Source organism: Temnothorax nylanderi, unplaced genomic scaffold, assembly GCF_030848795.1.
Source record: "Temnothorax nylanderi isolate EJ_2023f unplaced genomic scaffold, tnyl_v1.0 TNYL_tig0153_pilon, whole genome shotgun sequence".
Lineage (NCBI taxonomy): Eukaryota > Metazoa > Arthropoda > Insecta > Hymenoptera > Formicidae > Temnothorax > Temnothorax nylanderi.
This window is the reverse complement of record NW_027249215.1, coordinates 338,606-361,234: the sequence shown is the minus strand read 5'-3', so window position 1 is coordinate 361,234 and position 22,629 is coordinate 338,606. Positions and strand designations below refer to the sequence as shown.

At 42.0% G+C, this 22,629-nt stretch overlaps 1 pseudogene; it reads left to right on the top strand.

Moving 5' to 3' along the window:
- The first annotated feature begins 107 nt into the window (after positions 1–107).
- LOC139777538 (uncharacterized) lies at positions 108–7,092 on the top strand (annotated as a pseudogene).
- Positions 7,093–22,629: the final 15,537 nt, after the last annotated feature.

Here is a 22,629-nt window from a genome sequence, read left to right as displayed (position 1 = left end):
TCATTATTAAACATAAATCTCCCTTTGGAACCGAAAAAACCGGCTTCAAACTTGGTCCGGACATATGGAGTAAAATTGCACATTTTGAATTTTACCGCGGTTCCGCCATGTTGCATCGATTCAATGGGAGTCTGGTGTGGAGATTTCAAGAATTGGACATCAGGTGTGTTGTTTACATTGTTGGTGGTTTGTTGTTTTGAGCGTGATACAATCGTAATCGTGTATTTCACTTGAGAAAAGGTATGTCATAAAATTACGCGTCATTTGCCTGGCACATCTTTTTTTATTATATCGCAGTAAATTTTTCCTTCTAGTGGTAAAATTCTGATGATATTCGGTAGGCTAAACTTGATTTTTAATGGAAATTGGTTTACGTCAATTCAGGAGAAAGTGAGATTAATTCAACCATGAAATGTCAGTCTACTGGCATGTCATTCACCTGGCCATTCATGGGTTTTTACCAATAAATATTGATTCATGTTTGTATTTTTATTAAATCACGAAGTCAACTGACAGATTCCCAATTCCTTGACGTCAATATTTATGTAAGAATATCAAAATCTGCTAATTCCATACGAAAATGGTAAACCGGCATTTATCAAATTGAATTTTTTTGCTAATTGTGAATTTATCTCGGGAATAAGTAATTTTAGGAATTTTTTTGACATTTCCTCTCAAAATCACTCATTGTTGAGGTAATTCAATATTTTACTAGACATGCAAAGTCGACTCATTACCGCACTTTACCAGATCACTGATGAATAAGCCATTACTTTCAGGTTTTTGATGTTGTAGTACGCTGGCTTTCAGGGTATGTTTCTGCTTCTATATTCACTCAAAAAGAGGAAAAAAAATTTTTTTTAGGTATGTTTGAAATTGAGAGATTTGCAATCTGAAAAAACGCTATTTACGTAGAAACACCCATATGCGTGAACTATTTCGACATATATATTAGTCATTTATGCCTTCCAATACTCACATATATTTAATATACAATTTATCAACAATTTACTGCTTTAAATGTTGTGTTTTGGTAAAGCAGCGACTTTCTCGCGAAATGAAGTATTCTCTGCTTTAAAAAAAAACGTAATATTAGTCGTTTATGCCTCTCAACACTTAAAATAATTGCTATATTTTTCAAACTTTTTTTTTGTTAATAACTTTTTAACGAATAACGACCGACGGCTAAAAACTTCTGAAGGTCACTCAGGAGGGTGACCTTGACAACATTGAAATCGGGGGAGGCTCACGGAAGGTATACTTGTGATTCCCGGGGCCTCCCCAAAAAAATAAAAAAGGACACTCGAGGGGGTTTTTAGTGGGTTAAAGTCCCACATAACCGCCCTCCCCACCCCGGGGGAAAGGGTATCCGTGTGGATTTTCCCCCCGTTACCAAAAAAAAAGGTCATTGAAATCGGAGAGGAGGCCTCTTTTATGCATAAATACCTAAAGTAATTCTCAATCACACCTAATAACCTTCTCCAATCTCTTATTTTACCTGCGCAGGTTCACAAGTGCTCAATGTTAGTTTCAGACCCATAGTTATTTAAGGAGGGTGGTTGGTATCACACATTGCGCGGGGCAGGCGACACGAGGGAAAAGCCTATAGATGTGTTGCGTTCAAATTTTTCATCGCGTGACATAAACGAGTTTTAGCAAATGAATATGTGGAATGCATTTAATTAGCTGTTTCTTAAAGTTTTAAATCGTTGTTTGTACAATTAAAACCCAAATACATAATTATCCACGTTAAAATGTGGCAATATGCTGTTTTATTTTTACAATTTCTTGATAACTATGTAGACAAATCATTTCAGTCTTCGTAAACGTCCTTCCTAAATATGTAAAGAATTATTTGCATCTATTTTTATTAATTTTTAACATTTTAATATGTTCTCGAGAGTTATAGGTAATTATTCACTTTAGGGGAAGCACTTCCAATGACTTTGACCTTGACATATGTTGTCAAGGACATGACCCTGAGTAACTTTTTTTTATAACTTAATCGTTGCTCATTGCTTATTTAAAAGTTATGAACAAAAAAAGTTTGAGAAATATAACAGTCATTTGAGTATATTGAAAGGCAAACGACTAATATGTATGTGGAAATCGTAAGAGAGGTGGAACCTACTGCCCCCACGCATACACTTTCCATGCGTTTTCAGGGGCTACCGCCCCTCCTCCGCAGGCAAGGGTGGGTGGGGGTGGACCTTAGTTCGCGTGGAAAGTTGAGAACCCAAACCGTACAATGATAAATCTTGTTTCACCTTATGAGCAGGGTTAAGGTGGGGTGGGGTGGGGTGGACCTCGCTTTGCGTGGAAAGTACAATGCTGTCCAAACATCCACGCGAAGCGAGATCCACGCCTACCCACCCCTACCTGCGAGAGAGGGGCAGCAGCCTCTCTTCCGCCTACATGTGTACTGTCTATATACATATATTAGCAAATTACTTCCTTTAGTATCGATCTTGTTATATTTCTCGAACTTTTTTGGTTCATAACTTTTAAATAAGCAATGAGCGACAAGTAGGTTATAAGGAAAAGTTACTCAGGGTCAAGGTCAAGGTCATCGGAGGTGTTTCCCCTAAAGTGAATAATTACCGAGTAATATTACAAGTGTCGTAACATTTTTGCTATATCGCTTGTGTATAAGAGTATAAGTTCGATAATAATTAATTATTCGACAACCATGCAGACAATTGTCTTCAACTTCGGCATGGACGACAGATTTCCATAGACAAATATCCTCCATTTTGAACTAATTCTTATAATTCTGATTTGAGCAACCCTCTTTAACAAAAAACATTTGTTTTGGTTAATCTATTCTATTACCCCTAAAATTTTGGACATCGAATTTTTAAACACCCTGTATAATCAAACATTAATAGGGAAAAAAGTATACGTATATAGGACTAATAGGACTCTCTCGTGGACTAAAATACGCTATAAAAACATGAAGTTTATAAATGTAAACATTATAAATGTATATATTACGTTTAAACCAGGATTTTTTTGTTTTTGGAAATATGTAAATAAGATTAAGTAGAGTAGAACTGAGATTTAGTTACACATTCTGAGCCGATTTCATTGTCGACATCTAGTGTTCCCCTTTTGCCGTACATGTTCTAACAACAAACCGCTGAACGCCTGTAAACAAAGTACGTAACGTTTCGTCTCAAGAGTTCTTACTATATGTAAGATGGAATTGTAAACTCCCTAAGCAATATCAAGTAGTTAATTAGAACTTTCCTTGAATAATTTTTGATTAATAATTAAAAATTTTTTGTTATTAATTACTAACTAGCTACTTGATATTGTTTAGAGGGATTACTATTCCATTATATTTATAGTATGAACGCTTCTGAGATAAAGTGTTCTGCGCCTTGCTCTATATGTATCTAGCGGCTAAGACACGAGCGGAAAGAGGGAGATAGTAGGCGTTCACACAATAAAATTAACTCAAAATGTATAACTAAACTTTTTGCAATAAAACAAGAAGGCTTAAAGAATCCCGCACTAATTACCCTAAGAGCAAAAAGTCGACTTGAAGTCGACTTGAAGTCGACTTTCACCGAAACTGACTTAGCAGAGAAGTCGACTTTTTTAAGGACGAAAGTCGACTTCAAGTCGACTTGAAGTCGGCGAATGTCCCAAAAAACGCCGACTTAAAGTCGACTTCCCGTTATGACGAAAAGTCGACTTCCCGCCAACTTTTAACGTCGATAAGAGTGCGTTCGAAAATAGGTTTGGTTACTGCCAGTAAATTCAGTGCAGTTGGCAGCAGTGAAATTTACTTGTGCCGCGTTTCATTTCTCCCATCAGTAAAACCAGCAAAACATAGCTGAAATAATCCCAAGTGATCCTAAATCCTAAAGATAATCTGCACGTAAAAAATTGTATGTTTAATCGGTTTTTTTGGCGCTACAAAAAGAAATGAAGAGATCTGTGCAATCTGAAAATATGCCTCTACATGAATGCAACAACAACCAAGAATTGCTTGATTTAAAATTACTCGATGAAGAAACAAATATACAATATGTTGTAAAAGTAGGAAGAGAAATGTATAATCGTGCTCATAAAGGTATAATTTTATTATAATAATTTATATTTTACATAATAGCAATCATTAATATAACATTTTAGTTGTTACAAATAATAAAGGTTATTGCGATGATTATCTTCTTATATGTATATTACCATTTTTTATACAGACATGTTATTTGCTACTACATTGTTACAAAAAGCAAAAAAGGCACTTAATTCTAAAAGTACACATAGTTCTGCTGGTTCTGCTTCACCTGTAAATGTAATGGCAAATGATAACAGTACACCCAGTTGCTCAAACGTAACAAATGCTGCAGTTCTTAATGACACTGTTAATGACGAAAATATACTTTCTACTTCTGACTCTGAAAATATTTCAGACACTCCAGTAAGTATAAGTAATAATAATGTCGAAACAAGTGACAGAAATATAACAATTACTTTTTCCATTTTAGAAGTAATTAAAGAAAAATGGGGACATGAAGCTACACTTCTCCTAATATCTTTTTATAAAGAAAAATTATATATGATGGAAAAAGGTTCTCATAAAAAAATGTGGATAGAAATTGCTCAATGCATGAAAGAAAAGAAATATAACTTTACAGGCAGTTAGTGCCATAATAAAATAGATGCATTTAAAGAGACGATATCGTCAAATTGTTGACCATAATGCTCAAAGTGGAAATGATAAGAAAGACTGAATATATTTAGATGTAATATATTAACATAATAGTAGTTACAATTTTAAAACTGTCACATCGCTTTTGTATATATTACACAGGACCACAAAAAATTTTTTTTGAAAAGCAACTGGGATCAGAGTAGGGGTTTCTTATAGATTTTGGGTCACTGAATCCGAATTCGTAAACCGTTTTGCTCCATCACGTCTAGATTTTTAGATAATCGAGAAAAATAGCGGAAAATCTGTGAAAATTGAAATAAACATTTAAAGAAAGAGCAAAAGTATAACATCAAAGAAAAAGAAAAAGTATAACATCAAAATGCGGTCGCAGAACTGATTTAAATATATTTTGGTAAGTTAAATAAAGTGCAAAAAAGGAGGATGTTAAAAAAGGGACGAATTTCGCCCAAAAAGGTGTAAGTAAAAGAAATAGTGTTTTTTGTAGATCTTGATCTCCTGATACGATAAAGCTAATAAAAAGTCCGTGGTGCCTGGGGAACACCTTGAAAATTGAGCATAAACGTGGGTGTATTTACAGAAATTCGGATGATATATGCTATATCATAAAATGTACTGGTGAAAGATTTGTTGGGAGAGAAAAGGGGGAAGAAAGAGTGTTGTGTGTGTGTGTGTGCGCGCGTGCGTGCGCGTGCGTGAGCGCGCGCGCGGGTGCGGGTGTGCGCGGTGTGTGCGCGGTTGCGTGTGTGTGTGTGTATGTGCGCGGGTGCGGGCGTGTACGTGTGTTGTGTGTGTTATGTGCGCGGGTGCGAGTGCGGTGTGCGCGTGTGCGCGGGTGTGTGTGTGTGCGCGTGCGTGCGCGTGCGTGAGCGCGCGCGCGTGTGCGTGTGTGTGTGTATGTGCGCGGGTGCGGGTGCGGGTGTGCGCGTGTGTGCGCGGGTGCGGGTGTATGGTGCGCGTGTGTGTGCGCGGGTGCGTGTGTGTGTGTGTGGTGTGTGTGTGTGTGTGTGTGTGTGTGTGTGTGTGTGTGCGTGCGTGCGTGCGTGTGTGCGTGTGTGCGTGCGCGGGTGCGGGTCCGGGTGCGGGTGCGGGTGCGGGTGCGGGTGCGGGTGCGGGTACGGGTGTGTGCGCGCGTGCGGGTACGGGTGTGTGCGCGCGTGCGCGTGTGTGCGGGTGTGTGCACACACCCGCACACACGCGCACACACACGCGCACACCCGCACACACCCGTACCCGCACACGCACCCGCACTCGCGCACGCACACATGCACACACACACGCACACAAAACACTCTTTCTTCCCCCTTTTCCCTCTCCCCAACAAATCTTTCACCAGTACATTTTATGATATAGCATATATCTCATCCGAATTTCTGTAAATACACCACGCTCAATTTTCAAGGTGTTCCCCAAGCACCACGAACTTTTTATTAGCTTTATCGTATTCAGGAAATCAAGATCTACAAAAAACACTATTTCTTTTACTTACACCTTTTTGGGCGAAATTCGTCCCTTTTTTAACATCCTCCTTTTTTGCACTTTATTTAACTTACCAAAATATATTTAAATCAGTTCTGCGACCGCATTTTGATGTTATACTTTTTCTCTTTCTTTGATGTTATACTTTTGCTCTTTCTTTAAATGTTTATTTCAATTTTCACAGATTTTCCGCTATTTTTCTCGATTATCTAAAAATCTAGACGTGATGGAGCAAAACGGTTTACGAATTCGGATTCAGTGACCCAAAATCTATAAGAAACACCTACTCTGATCCCAGTTGCTTTTCAAAAAAAAATTTTTGTGGTCCTGTGTTATTATTAAAATATTATGTAGTACAAAATAAAAATAGTTAAAGACTTAAACAGTTCATTAATACATAAATAATTTTATATGTAATACATAATATACACACAATATTTATGTTTTAGGTGTTAGATGACATTTTTCAAAAGCAACATTGGATAAAACCATTATCTGTAGCAGGATCGAATATTAAAGACTCTGAACACTCACCACTAACTGACAGCAATAATGAAAATGAATCACCATTTAGTAAGTAACTATAATATTTCTTTATTCATCATGTGTATATTTTTCTATTATTTAACTACTTTCGTATATAGAGCAAAGAAAGATATCCTTGACTGAAGCAAGAGCGAAATACTTGAAGGATTCTTTAGAAGAGAAAAGATTAAAAAGACTAGAAACTGCCAATTACAGAGACACAAAGTTACAAATATTAAGAGAAATAAAAGATGCGTTTGAAAAACAGAAACAGTAATGTGTGTACATGAAGAGGAAATGTAAACGTACCTGCAAAATCCATTAAAAGCTTACGAGTATTGTTAAAAGTATTAAAATGTTACACACACACACTCTTAAATATTTAAACGTTTTAAGAAGCTTACTTACACTATGATTTCAAAGACTGATATGGTAATTCTTTACTATTTATTTTCTCAGAAAAAATACGTTTTTTTTTGTTTCTATCGTTATTTTTTAATTTAGTAAGTTCAAGTTGAAGTGTACTTACACACTGTGATGTTGTACCAAATACTATAGTAGAGATTATTATGTTCTATATATAAAAACTCATATGAGTTTATATACATATATATATGGTTTAATAAAAGTATTGTGTTCATTTATTTTTAAGCCAAAGTTTTCCTTGTGATCATTATAAGTATAAGTTTTATGATAAGATCCCTCGTATATCTTTATAGTATTATGTTAAACAAAAAATATATAAAAATGTATATTTACAAAATTATTAAAAGTACTAATGTGTTTATTATTTTTATAATTCTATTTTATGTTTATAGTTATAATATATGATTTATAAAGTATATTATAATTATATGTGAATAAAAACATATAAATAAAGTATGATTTTGTGTCAATTATTTAAAATAAAGGATGTGAAAACGAAATTATTAGATATTATATGCAACACATATATTTTATTTACTATTACAAAAAGACAAATTCGTGTATTATACAATATTTAATCTGTATCTGGCGTATCTGAAATGTTTTCAGAGTCAGTAATATCGTAAAATAGTATTATCGTAAAGTATATTTTCAATAGTGTTATTAAAAACTGCAGTATTTCTTATGCTTGAACAACTGGATTTACTGTTATTATTTACCATCACATATATCATTTTGTACCTACAAATCTCAATTATTCCTTTTTTCAAAATCATCATTAGCAATTATTTCCATCAATCTGTTTCTTTTAAAATTCCCTTCTTCCTTCAAGGCATTAGTAATACCTAGTGGTTCCATTTCATGCAATTGTTCAGGAACAATAATAGGAATTTCAATACGATAATTCCGTAACAAACATATGTTATGCAATACGCAACAAGTAATAATATAATAAGGAATTAAATTTGTTCTTGTCATAGGCAATTTGTCTAATAAATATCGCCATCGTCCTTTTAATAGTCCTATTGATCTTTCCACACTTATTCGGGCAGATGACAAGCAATGATTACATTTTTTTGTTCTCTGGTTAAATGACCATTATCATGGAATGGCACCATAACATTTTTTTGGATATTATATGCCGCATCGCCTAATAAATGACTATTGTCAGGAAAATACTGTGGAGTGCAATATTGTTGCACTCTGGAATAAAGAAACACGCGCATATCATGCACACATCCTGGCATTCCAGCAAATACGTGAGTAAAGGATAAATCACTTTTGCATATTACCTTAAAAACCGCAATTTATTGTATACAACGGTTTACTAATAATTGTTTAATTAAAATACATCAAATTTTATAATATATATTTACTAATATACATTTATTGTCTCTTGATACAAAAATATGATAAGTAACATTTTTATTCTTACTTGTAACTGTACAGAAAATCGGCCTTTTCTGTTTATGTAACTTTTGCTATCTTCTTTCGGCCGAGGAATGTTTATATGCGTTCCATCTATAATGCCCACAACTTTAGGAAATCCATATAATCTCTGAATTGTTTGTCCAAGTATTTTCAGCTTCTTCATAAGTAGGCCATCTAATAAACTGATTGCGAAGACTGTATATTGCTCGAACTACCCTCTTTACAGTAAACCACGCAGTTGATTTGGACACATTAAATCATTCACTTATGGAGCGATACGAATCTGGTGTTGCCAGGACATAAATAGAAATTAATATTTGTTTTGTGATATCAATTTGTTCTCTTCCTTGAAATGGAATATTATCCAACTTTGGTCCAATTAAATGTAGTAAAAAATTAAACGTATTACGTTCCATTCTGTAATAAAAGACATATGTACTATTATTAATTAACACAAATATATAATAATAAATGTATGCAATATATTTTTATGTATAAGTGTAGCGTATATATACTAACCTAAAGTGTGATTTAAATTCGATATTTATGTATAGTGCAACAACATGCTCCATATAATTTCTAATTTTTAGCACTCTTCTTTGATTTCTGTTATTATCTATGTTATTATTTATTATAATATGTAATAACTCTTCATTGTCATCGCTATTACTCGAAGAGGCACTGGTAGAAAATTCGAAAATAACATTGTCGAGTAAAATATATTTATCCATAATTACTGCTGATCACTTTTTATTCTATTAGCTTAAATATAACCAAAAGAACCCATTAATTAAACATATATAATTTTTTAAAATTATCTTTAGGATCACTTAAGATCACTTGGTTTTACTTGGTTTTACTGGTTTTACTGATGGAATAAACGAAACGCGGCACCAGTACACTGCTGCCAACTGCACTGGATTTACTGGCAGTAACCAAACCTATTTCCGAACACACTCAAAAAATAAACCGCCGCGTACGTCTGGAGGTAGATTGTGTATCTTGAAACGAGGTGAAAATTACAAAAGTGAACAGATTTTTACTAGATTTTGATAAATAAAATCGTAGATACGCTAAGTGAATTTCCTCACTTTTGTAATTTTTACCTCACATTTCAAGATACACAATCAACCCTCTGCTGGAGAAACTATTGGAAGTATCGGAGGAAGTCAACGGGAAGACAATGATGACGAGACTGTAAATGACGACGACGACGACGATATTTCGTGGCGGTGGTCGATAGCGCGGCGCTTTACGACGTCTCATCGTGTCCTGTCTCGCGGCACGTATTCCTCGCACTCGCGTAAGCTCTGCTCCTCTTCGAGATTCGCCGCCATATTGATGATGCATGACGCGCCGCTTAATATAAAATAAAAATGACTGCTAGACTGTTTTCCGTCTTTTTATAAGTCGACTATTTAGAAGTCGACTTTCCGTTGACTTCTATAAGTCGACTATTTAGAAGTCGACTTTCCGTCGACTTCTATAAGTCGACTATTTAGAAGTCGACTTTCCGTCGACTTCTATAAGTCAATTAGGTCCCCCGTTAGCCCTCGGCGGGGGAACAGGTGGAAAGCTCGAGGAGGTAGAAATTGGGTCGAAGACAGAATTGTGTGAAAGGGTGGAGGCGCAGGAATGAAGAAGGTTACGAAGGAGGTTGAGAGGAAGAAGAGGCATTGGAGGTGAGGAAAGATTCGAGGTGATGTGGCCAGAAACCGAGGTAGAAGAGAAGAGTTGAAAGTGAGGTTAGGATGACGGTGAGGAACTGGAAGGAGGTCGCCGGGGATGGAAGAGGTGAGAGGCGGTGGAAGGGGAGTGTTAGCTGGAGCTGGAGCAGGGCCTGGCGGGCAGAAGTGGAGACGTGGAGTCCGCTGGTTGGCTGTCGACGAGAAGAAGGCGCTATGGAGGTATCGGTCCGAGCCGGCGCGGGGAGGCGACTGCTCCGAAAGAGCATGTTGGCACCACTGCGGGGCGGTAGGACGTGGCGCGCAAGAGTGTGCTGCGGGCAGAGCAGGTCGGTAAGGAGGAGAGAGTAGATACCGGCGACGGAGGAGTTGGCGTGAGAGGCGTTTGGATTAAGGCGAGCGCGCAAGAGAACTGCACGGCAGCCAATGGGAGAGGAGCGGAAGAAATCGAGAAATCGATGGATCGAGACGATGGTTCGATCGAGGAAGTGCGCGCTAGGCAATAGCATGTGGAAGCTAGTGGTCGCAAGGCAATGAAGAGCTGATCGGTAAAGGAGAAGCGGAAAAGCGGAAAGGTAGAAAAGCGGAAAAGAGAAGTCAAGGAGGGCGAGGAAGAGAGCAGAGGAGAGGGAGAGTAGGAGTGAGTGGAGTCAAGGAGAGAATAAAGTAAGTAGGGGAGAAGAAGAGGGAATAGGAGGGCCGCGGGAACAACACACACACGACACTTGAGCGTTAGAGGAGGAAGAAGAGGAGAAGGAGAGAAGGAGAGAGAGAGAAGGAGAGAGAGAGCGAGGAGAGAGAGAGAGGGGAGTGGAGGAGAGGGGACGGAGAGAGAGAGAGAGGGGAGAGGGGAGGAGCGGGAGAGGGAGAGGGGAGGGAGAGGAGAGGGAGGGAGAGGGAGAGGGAGAGGGGAGGGAAGGGATAGGGGAGGGAAGGTGAGAGTGGAGGGAGAGGGAGAGAGGAGGGAGAGGGAAGGAAGAGGGAGAGGAGAGGGAGAGGGAGGAGTGTGAGGAGAGGTCGTAGGAGAGAGTAGGGAAAGGGGGGAGAAAGTGATGGCAGATGTAAGAGAGGCGCAAAGAGAATCCAAGGAAGGGGGAGAGGAAGAGAGGAAGCTTGTCTGGGACAGAGGTGAGAGTATTAGAAGGTGGGTGGATGAGGAGGCGAGGAGAAGAGTTGGGTCGTCGGAGATGAGAGGGACGGAAGGGACGGAGAGGGTGGGGTATATGGAGAAGAGGGAAGGGCCACAGAAGGGGGAGGAAAGAGGAGAGAAGGAAGAGAGCGAGAAGTCAAGAGGCCTGAAGGAGAGAGTAAGGAGGCTGGAGGAAGAAAGAGAGCAAAAGGAAAGAAGAAAGAAGAATGTGGTCTGGAGGGGGCTAGACGGGCGGGACGCTGAAGAAAGGAGGGGGGTGATGGAAAGGGTGGCGGAGAAGGTGCTAGGTAGGGTCCCGAGAATTAGAAGGGTCTGGGAAAGAAGTGGGGAGGGAGGGAGAGAGGTAGTGATAGCGGAGCTGGAAGATGAGAAGGAGAGAGAGGAGCTGCTAGGAAGGTATGGGGTATTCAGGCAGAGGTGGGGGATTGGGGTGGATGAGGACCTATCCTTGGAGGAGAGGAAGACGAGGTGGAGACTGTTAGAGAAGGCGAGAGAGGAGAGGGTCAAAGGAAGAAGAACGCGGGTGGAAAATAGGAGAATCTGGGTGGATGGAAGGGAAATTGTGTGGAACGAGGATGAGGGGAAATGGTAGGAGAAGTAGGGAGGGAGGGAGGGAGGGAGGGAAAGAGTATGTGAAAGGCCGCTATGGTCAGGTCGGGTTAGGAAGGGACAGGATTGTAAAGGGTTGGGTACGTCCCTGGAAAACGCCGGCTATGTAAAAGCTATGTATATGTCTGTTGTGAGTTAAGGAGGATTGTAAAGGTTTGGGTACGTTCCGTAAAAACGCCTTGCAAACCCTGTGGGGACAAGCAATAAAGACTACTACTACTATAAGTCAACTATTTAGAAGTCGACTTTTAGTCGACTTTCCGTCATTTTTAGAAGTCGACTTTCCGTCATTTTTAGAAGTCGATTTGCCGTCGACTTTTTGTCAACTGTGCTCTTAGGGTATATAGGAAATGAGATCTCGGTAAAATCGGCTAATTTCTTAATATGTTGTAGCTTATGACCTATTGAACAAAAAATGTAATTGGCTCAGAGCTAATGGACAGGACAGGACAAGACAGGAAAATAATGGACAGTTTTTGAGCTACAACCAGTCAAAGACGAAAAATTCGGACTCTGGGAATATTATATTCCTACTCCTGGTATAATCTAGGACAACCCAGATAACCCAGAACGACATGAACATAACGCATACACACGCATACACACATATACACACCCACGCACACATGCACGCGAATACTGTTAGAGTAAAACGTTTTTTCCCGCGTTTATTAGTATGTTAGTATTTCTTAATATTTTACGACATGGTTCCTATAATGATTGGTATGCTATACTACCAGTTATTATGTTCTTAAAGGTTGGCTATACTCGGCACGATATTCAATTTTAGTTAGTTGTGCCTCTATGCTCGACAAGCAACGTTACTCGGTGTACTCTTGATATCACAATAAAAGTTCATATTGATGTACCTCGAATCATCAACATGGTAGCAGAGCGTGATTGCTCGTAAGTGGAAGTGTGGTGCTACTGCAGTGAATTGACGAAAAGCGCGGTAGGGCGTGGCTGTCTGGTACGTTTACTGGAAATCTTGCAACGAGACTCAAACATGGAATTTCATGGAATCGAAAAACTTCGAGGTGCCGAGAACTGGAATATCTGGAAATTCGCGGTGAAAAATTTGCTGCGTGGAACCGAGGGAGCATACGAGGTGTACAACGGCGAAATACAGAAACCGGTGCTGTTGGTAGCGGTTGCGGCCGCTGGTACACAAGCTGCATACCAGATAAACTTGAGATCATGGGACAAGGCGAATCGCGCCGCGAGTCAAATAATTGTGAAAGCCCTGGAATCTAATTAAGATAATGGCGCTCCTGATGACGTGTGAGTCGGCGACAGGAATGTGGCTTAAGTTACATTCAGTTTACGAACAGCAAATGAAACAGGCTGCACATACGGTTCACATAGCACGTAATATTACATAAATATTGCAGTAATATTGCAATATAGTCGAAATATTACGTATTACAATAAAATATTACAGAAATATTATTGAAATATTACAGTAATATTGCTGCAATATATTGTTGAAATATAATACCCTAAGTAGCAAAGTAATGTCAAAAAACATTTCAATGACGTCTTATTGATGTCATTAAGACGTTATTAAGGTATCACACAATCATACGTATTGCACAGATAATATATACCAGTTAAAAATTTTTGGACTAAAGAAAGAAAAATCTGAATATAAGAATATGATGGAATCAAAAGAGACTGACTTGTAGATAGATAGATAGATAGATAGATAAGTTTATTGTATATCCCCGTAGGGCTTACAAGGCGTTTTTGTAAGGAACGTACCCAAACCTCTTACACAAACTCCCCTTCGCGCCCTGGCCTTATGCGACCTTACAATTTGCCTAATTTCCCTCTCCCTCCCCCTCTTCCTTTCCCCCTCTGTTTGTCTTCCTCTGCTTCCTCCGGTTCTACGTCCGTCTGCTTCCGTCCTTCCTGCCTCGGCTCCTCCTTGTTCTCGTCCGGATCCCTCAGAAGCTCCTCCGCCTTCACCTTCAGCCCTTCCGCATATTGCTCTCCTCTCCTTTATTCTACTTTCCTCTCCCTCCTCCTTCCCTTGTCTGTCTCTTCCTTCTCCCTTTCTCTCCTCCCGTAATCCTTCTCCTTACTCCTCCGACTCCCCTTTCCCTTCCCTTCTTTCCCTCTCTATTTCCATCATCCATTCCTCTCCTCCCCTTTCCTCACCCAAAACCCAACCCACCGCTTCCTGCCAACTTTCCTCCTCCTGAATTCCATCTTCTACATTCCTCCCACACATGCTCCCACGTTTCTTTCCTATATTCACACATCCTACATTTCTTCCTCTCTTCCCCCTCCCAGTACCTGCTCTCTCTCATTTCACTCCCTAACCTAAACCTCGCCACCCTTCTCCATCTGCTCTCTCCCCATCTCTTCTTTAGATATCCTGGGATACCCTCTCCCTTTATTACCTTGTACCACCTATTGTAATCCGATTTCTCGATCTTCTCCCATCTCTCTTTCCTTTGCGTCTCCTTGTCTCCTCCAACTAGCTTGCGGTGCCAACCGTCTCCCTCTTCTCTCAACCTTTCAAGCTCCTTTAACCCCACTCCTCTTTCCTCAAAGAACCCTTCTCTCTCCCGTTCCCAGCTCGATCCTGCTCTCCCTTCCTTCTCCCTTCCCTTCAGCTCCTCCCAACATAACCTCGCCAGCTCACTTCCTTTTCCCTCCTCTAACTTCTTCTCGAATCTCCATGCGCTTATTCCCGCCCTCCCTCTTAATTTCTCCCTTTGTAGCTCCTCTCTCACTAAGTACCACGGCGTTTTTCCATCTACTCCCAAGACCCATCTAATATACCTTTCCTCCAACCTTTCCATTCCTTCCCTCTCTCTCCATCCCCATATTTCTGCTCCATACCCCATAACCGTCCACACCAGTCTATCAAACAGCCACATTCTTTTTCCCCAGTCTTTCCCAAATCTTCTCTTCCCTATCCCCCAAACCTTCCCCATCACCGCTGCCGCCTTCTTGATCCTTTCTCTTACCTGTGCCTCCTGCCCTCCGTTCCTTTGGAACACAACCCTAAATACCGAAATTCCTTTACTTCTCCTATTTCTTTTCCTTCCCATCTCCATCTTCTCTTACAGTCCCTTCCTCCTCCTTTCTTAAATCTCATTATTTTAGTTTTTTCCACATTTAACTCCAACCTCTTCCTACCTAGATATCCCTCTAACCTTTCAAGCATACTCCTCAATTGATCCTCATCCTCTGCAATTAACACTACGTCATCGGCATACGCCAACGTATATATCCTCTTACCTCCTAGCCTTATCCCTCCCCATTTAACTCTGCCCATTTCCTCTTCCATATCTGCTAACATTATGTTGAAAAGTAACGGACTCAGCGGACACCCCTGTCTTACCCCCCTCCCCGTCCAGAACTCTTCCCCTATTTCGTTTCCCACCCTTACCCTACTTTTCGTCTCCCTCAGGATCTCCTCCGTCCTCCTCACCAGCCCCTCCCTTATTCCTCTTTCTCTCATTGCTTTTATTAATACCCCTCTATCTACCGAGTCAAACGCCGCCCTAAGATCCACAAAACATGCTATCAGTTTTCCCCCTTTCTTCTCCAACTTTCTGTTCACCAGGTAATTCAACACATAAATGTTATCTATTGTTCCCATTCCCCTTCTGAAACCAGTTTGGTTTTGCGGTACTATTCCCTTCCCCTCTAGCTCCTCTCTTAACCTCTCTGCCAAGATTGCTGTATACACCTTATACAGCGACGACATTATTGTCACCCCTCTATACTCCTCCACCCTTTTTCCTTCCCCTTTCTTTACAATTGGTGCGATTATTCCCTCCTTCCAGTTTTCCGGCCATCCTCCTCCCTTCCAGATCCTGTTAATGAATCTCCACGCCCAAATCTCCAACTCCTTCCCCCCGCGCTTCCATACCTCACTTGGTATCCCATCCCGTCCCATTGCCTTTCCATCCTTTAACTTCCTCATTACCCTCTTCATTTCTCCTAAACTTATCTCCCCCTCCTCCTCTCCCTCCTTTTCCTCCCTCACACCTTCCTTCCCCATCCTCACCCTCCCCTCCACTCCTCCTAGCAATTTCACAAAGTGCTCTTTCCATTCTCCCTCCTCTATCCCTTCCTCAATTCCCCTCCTTTTTCTTCTCTCTTTATTTACTATCTCCCAAACCTCCGACTCCCTCCTTGCCTCCTCCGCTTTCCTCTCCCATCTCAAATTCTCTTCTTCCTTCTTCCTCTTACATAACTCCTTAAACTCCTTCCTTTTTTCCTTGAATGCCCTGTCTTCTCCTCTTTCCTTTCTCCATTCCCTCAATTTCTTTCTCGCCTCTTTCTTCGCTTCTCTACACTCCTTATCCCACCATCCCACCTTCTCCTTCTTGCTCCCCTTCAACTCCTCCTCTACCCCTTTTAACGCCTCTACTATTCTTGATTCCATTACCTCCCATTCTCTATTTAATTCTTCCCCCCTTTCCTCCACTTTCCCTATTTTTTCCATGAAAACCTTTGCTCCTTCCTCGTTCCAGACCCCCCTGCTTCTTTTCTTCCACCCTTTTCCTCTGTCTCTCTCAACACTCTCTCTTCTTAACACCACTTCCAAGGGATGGTGATCCGAGTCTACTCTATCCCCCACCGTCATGCTCACGACCCTCTCTCTCACTTCTCCTTCTCCTATTACGTAGTCAATTACCGTTGCTCCTCTTCCTCCTGTGAATGTGAATTCTCCCTCCTCGTCTCCTCTCATGCTCCCATTGAATATTTCCCATCCTTTCTCCTCTATGGTCCTCACCAAAAGTCTCCCCTCTCTGTCCGTCTTCTTATCCTTCGATTTTCTTCCCCCCACCATCTCCCCTCCCCTTCCCCGCTCTTCTTCTTCCACACCTCCTCCTTCTCCTCCAGTCCTCGCATTAAAATCTCCCCCAATTATCGTATACCTTCCTTCCTCTTTCCTATCCATTATTTGTCCTAACTCCTGCATAATCCCTTCCATTTCCTCTTTTTTCGCATACACCCCTACAATTTTCCAACTCTCCCCACCTATCCTTACCTTTCCAACTATCAGTCCCTCCCTACTTATTTCGATTTCAGTTCCCTTCTCCTTTAAACCTTTTCTCATCCCCATTAACATCCCTCCCATCGCTCTCCCTTTTTTATTCTTCCTCTTCGCCCATTGCACTCCCCAATCGTACCCTTTTGGCAGCCTACCCCTTACTCTTTCCCAACCCTTTTCTCCTATCCACGTCTCCATCAAAACTATCACATCTTCCTTCTTCAGCCCCTCCCAGAATTCCTTATCTTTATTTTCCAAACCCGCTATATTCCAGAACACTACCCTCCAGTCCGTCCTTCTCCCCCCTTCCTCGTCCCATCTGACCTCTGTCTCTTTATCTTCCGCCACATTGTATACTCTCCTTCCATCCTCTTCTCTCCCCTCTCTTCCTCCTCCCTCTCCTCCTCTCCCACTCCTTTCTCCACATCCTCTTTCTTCTCCTTCCCTTTTTCCACTTCTCTCCCCTCTGCCCTATCCGCTCCCTCTCCCTCTTCTATTCCCCCTGCTTTTGTCCTTCCTCTCTCTTGCCTTCTTCCTCTTTCCCTTGTCCTGCCTCCCAACACCTCCCTCTGCTATCTCTGAGTACGTCTCTTACCTCATCCCACATCCACCATTCCCCCTCTATCCATACCTTTCCCTGCCCTATCCGCACTCTTTTTCCCTCTCCTCTCGCCTTCCAAGCAATTTGATTTACCCTCCATTTTATCCTCCTTTCTTCCCATGTTAAATCTTCCTCTATCCAAATACCTCCATCTCTCAATTTCCACTTATTTCTTATTATTCTTGCCTTCTCCTCCTCACTTCCTACTCTTACCACTGCCATACCTCCCTTCTCTCTCCTTCCAGCATCTATTTTTCTAATTTCCTCTATCTTAGCCTCCACTCCTATCTTTTTCATCACCTCCTCTATCCCCCCCTTTATTCCTCCCTCCTCCTCTTTTACTCCTTTAATCACAATGTTTCTCTTCCTTTCTCCCCTCTCCTTCATTTCACACCTCCTTTCCAGCCTTTCTACCCTTTCCTTCCAATCGGACTCCTCCCTCCCCTCCGCCCTTCTCAGTCCTGCGCTTCCTTCTGCACCTTTTCCTCCATCTTGCCCACCCTCCTTATACTCCATTCTCATCCCTTCCAGTTTTCTTTCCACATCATCAATTCTCTTCTTAAGTTCCTCCCTCTCCGCGCTCCACTTCTCCTCTCGCACTCTTAACTCGTTCCTTATCTTCTCTACTTCCCTTCCTTGCTCCTTAAAACCCTCCCTTAACTCTTCTCTCATGCTCCTAAAACCCTCTCTCAATTCATTAATTATCCCCCTCAACTCTTTCTCACCTACCTCCGTTTCCGCTTTAGGCGACCTTGCCGTCATATTGCTTCTCTTGAAAGCCGTATCCTTATCTTCCCCCTCACTCTTATCTAAATCCTCTCTCTTCCTTTTCCAAAACTCTTCTAAGGTTCCCGTGCTCCCCGTGCTCCCCGTACTCCCCCTTCTGACTCTATCCTTTTCTTTTACTTTATCTATCGCTTTCTTTATCTCCGTTCCGCTTTCTCTCTCTTCGCTCATCTCTACCTCCTCAATGTCTCACTTCTCCCTCTACCCGTGCTATACTTTATGTTCTGCCACGCACAACCGCACGTACCACCGTTCGTCTGCCGAGTCTCCCCTCTATATCGCCTCTTGTTTTCGCCCTACCCAGCGCTCCGCACGCGTCTCGGCTCACCTATCGCTCGCCCCTCTACACCGACTATCGTTCGTGCCGTACGCTTTGTCTGAGCCCTGTCACCTTTCCTCCTATACTCCCTTTTTCCACTCCTCCACCACTCTCCCCTCTCTCCTCCACGCTCACTCACCTTTACTCCTCCCTTCTCGCACACTCTCGCCTTCCTCAGCCTCCTCCAACTCTCCCTTCTATTCACTTTATTCTCACACACTCTCACACCTGTCACCTCGATCGTCGGACGTTCCGGAAACGGAAGTCCGAGACTGACTTGTACTTTCAGGGAATAAAAGTAATTAAGAAAAATTTTATAAATGGTATTTAATTTTATAACTTGTTATTTGTTTTGTAATAATAAAAAGTAATTATATATACAATTAATTTTTAAATAAGAGTTAGTAGGTAAATTGATAATAAAATTAATGAATAAATTTTGGAATTTACATTTCTTATTGGGGACGAGAAGATTCGCTGCCGCCCCTGAGTGGCGAGTGCCGGAACTACCGTAAGTCAGACTTTGCTATTATGCTTTCAATTTTGGATATAAATAAAGCTTGTGAGGGCTATGTGAGGCCTTTGAGGGAAGGTGAGGTCGGAGTTATTGCTCTGCGTTCGTTTAAAAGAGAAATCCGAGAATGTAGCAGATTGCCGAGCTCTGGCTGTTCGCACTTTAGGTATTCATGCTGTGCCGTATGAAGTACAAATTGAAATCGATACCAGCAAGGAAGCAGGTGACAGATTAATAAATGCGAAGTGCAAATGTCTTGCTGGTGAATCACGAAAATGTAAACATGCGACGGCAACCCTCATTTACTTCAGCCGGTAAACCTCTAATCTAAAATTTGTGTCATACATCCTGATTACTATTTCTTTGGTCTTTTCTCATGTACAGTAAGAAAGGGAGTCAGACAGGGCTGTGTCCTTTTACCTTTACTGTTCAACATTTACAGTGAATATATAATGAGATAGGTCTTGGAGAACTGGCAGGGCGGAGTGACCATGGGCGGCAGAAAAATATCCAACTTACGATTTGCGGACGACACTACCTTGATTGCCGCCAATGAGCAGGAGCTACTGTGTTTACTTGAACGACTCCAGCGAATTAGCCTGGAGTGCGAATTGGCCATAAACTTTAATAAAACTAAAATCATGATAGTGGATCGAGCTAACGAGAATCGGCGGAACATCAGTCGGATAGGCGAGTGCGCAGTTGTCGAGGATATGGTGTATCTTGGAGCACTAATTAACAACAACGGCAGCTGTGAACCAGAAATACGAAGAAGAATCCTACTAGCTAGAGCGGCAATGGCGCAGCTGGATAAGATCTGGTGTGACAAGAATATCACAAAGAGAACGAAAACTAGGCTTGTCAACGCGTTGGTTTTCCCCGTTTTTCTTTACGCATCAGAAACGTGGACCATGCGGGAGGCGGATAGGCGGCGGATTGACGCCTTTGAGATGTGGGTATGGAGGCGCATGCTGCGAATTCCTTGGACGGCTCACCGTACTAATGCCTCAGTCCTCGAGGAGATGCACCGGCCGAGACGACTCTCTAGCGTCGTCTATGGTCGTATCTTTTCATTCTTCGGACATGTCAACCGCCGAAAGGAGAATGTGGAGAGACTCATCGTGCAGGGGAAACCCGACGGACAACGACGAAGAGAACGCTCCCCCAAACGATGGATAGATGTGACCAAGGAGCTTTTGGGTGCAGGCCTGGGAGAGACTGTGCATCTTGCAACAAATCGCGATCGATAGCGCAATGCGGTGAAACGTGCTCTGGATAGGAGGGAGACTGACTAGACTCATAGGTCACAAAACGTCTGTCAAGACGTTATGATGTGGATGATGAATATTTCTTTAATACAACCTAGCTTCCGAAGCGCGGATCTAGCTCGCGGCTGGTCAGGGTTCGGAGTAGGCGCGGAGGAAAACACGAGACTCGGTTAAAACAAAAGTTAACAAGGTTTATTCTAATGATTGAGAATACATGAGTTTGATCGCGGAGATCGCAGGGGCGAATATCGCAGCGGAATATGTACAGTGAGATCGCGGAGATCGAAGGCGCGAATATCGTAGCGGAGATATATGTACAATGTAATGCGCGGGTGTCGTACAGCGAGATCGCGGAGATCGAAAGCGCGAATATCGAAGCGGAGATATATGTACAAGAGAATACGCGAATGTCGTACAGAGAGATCGCGGGGATCGTAAGCGCTAATATTGAAGCGGAGATATATGCATAATGGAATACGCGGATACCGTACAGTGAGATCGTGGAGAGCGAAACCGCGAATATCGTAGAAGCGGTATGTACAGCGAAGCGGGTTATGCCAACGATGGGCTACGCGGAATGAAGTACGTGTACTCGAGAACGCGGATTGGCGGGCGCGCGGGCTCGCAGAATACGGCGTGCGGATTCGGGGACGACCGGCGCGGGAGCGCAGATCTGGACGCGGCGGTGATCGTACGCGGTGAGGATCGCGTGTGGAAACGGTATCGTGCGGCTAAGATCCTTAGCGGATATAAAGAGGAACTCTTTATACCCTGGTGCATCGATGCGTCAGGTGGGACGCGATACCGGGTGGCCAAAATCCTTGGCGTCCCGACGCCGCGACGCCGCGATTGCGTTCGGCGGTCTTTGGTCGGCTTCGGCACCGCTCGGCGCTCCGAGTCGGTTGCCGCGGTAAGTCCTTTCGCGGACTTATACGCGAGAGATTACAATTAATAAAGGGCACACCGTGCCTTGTCTCGCCCGGCGGATATTCGGCCGGGCGGCACACAGTGGGTAAAAATACATTCTTTTGGTTCAAAATACGATGCAGCCTCCAAATCTTGACCGATCCTGGTGTTTTTTTTTTTTTTTTTTTTTTTTTTAATGAAAGGTCTAAAAATTGCGCTAAATTCTGTCAGGCCCGATTTTTGAAAAACATTTTCGGTATTTTGTTATATTGATAAACAATAATCAAACAAAGGGCTTGCGAACCAGCAGGATGTTTATGCTATCGTGTATATATATTTCGAAAACTGACACAAACGTTTCGGCCATAACTGTGGCCTTCTTCAGTGTAATAAATAAATAGTCGTTAAAATTTAAAACATACCTCCCTACAGTAATAAAAACGCCATTCGCTTACAAAATCAGATTATAAATCCCCTTACAACAATTCAAACGCCATTCGCTTACATCGTCCTTACAATTGTCGTCTCACGTCCGATAACGGCTCGTCGACGTAACATCGTGTCTGGTTATTAATACGAGCCTTCCCTGAGTCGATCGAGAAAGAATACGTCTCTAATTTGTCCACACATTGCGTTGGTAAGGAGGGACTGAGGTTGAAAATCCTTATCCTTAGAAGTGAAATGAAATATCTAATTTGAAGTTGAATTCAACGTATACACTCAATTCTTAAGTACCTTCAACCGTAGAAACGCTCCTCGAGAGACCCATGTTTGGCTGTGTTCGGTCAGATGTCAAATGCGAGAGTCAGAGCATTATCGAGAGGAACATGTGGAGGGGACTGCGTATGGTAGGGGAACGAAACCTTGGTGGGAATCAGCAAGGCGGGAGAGCGTTAAGAATCGGGAGATACGCTTCTGGCAATAATTCCGTGTCACTATGTTTATTAAGACCCTCACTCTGTCTTTTAATATGCAGCATTTCAGAGATAAGACGTTTATTATATATGGGTTCATTATCTAAGATTTTTACTCCTTCCCAATCTAATCTGTGATCCGTTTTGAGGCGATGTTCGGTAATGACTGAAGGAGATCCGCTTCTCTTCATAATGTCGGATTTATGCTCTTTAATCCTGGTTTTAAGCTGTCTTTTCGATTGCCCTACATAAGTGGCCTCACAATCAACACAACTTATCTTATACACTATTCCACAGTGTGCCGATTTTTCT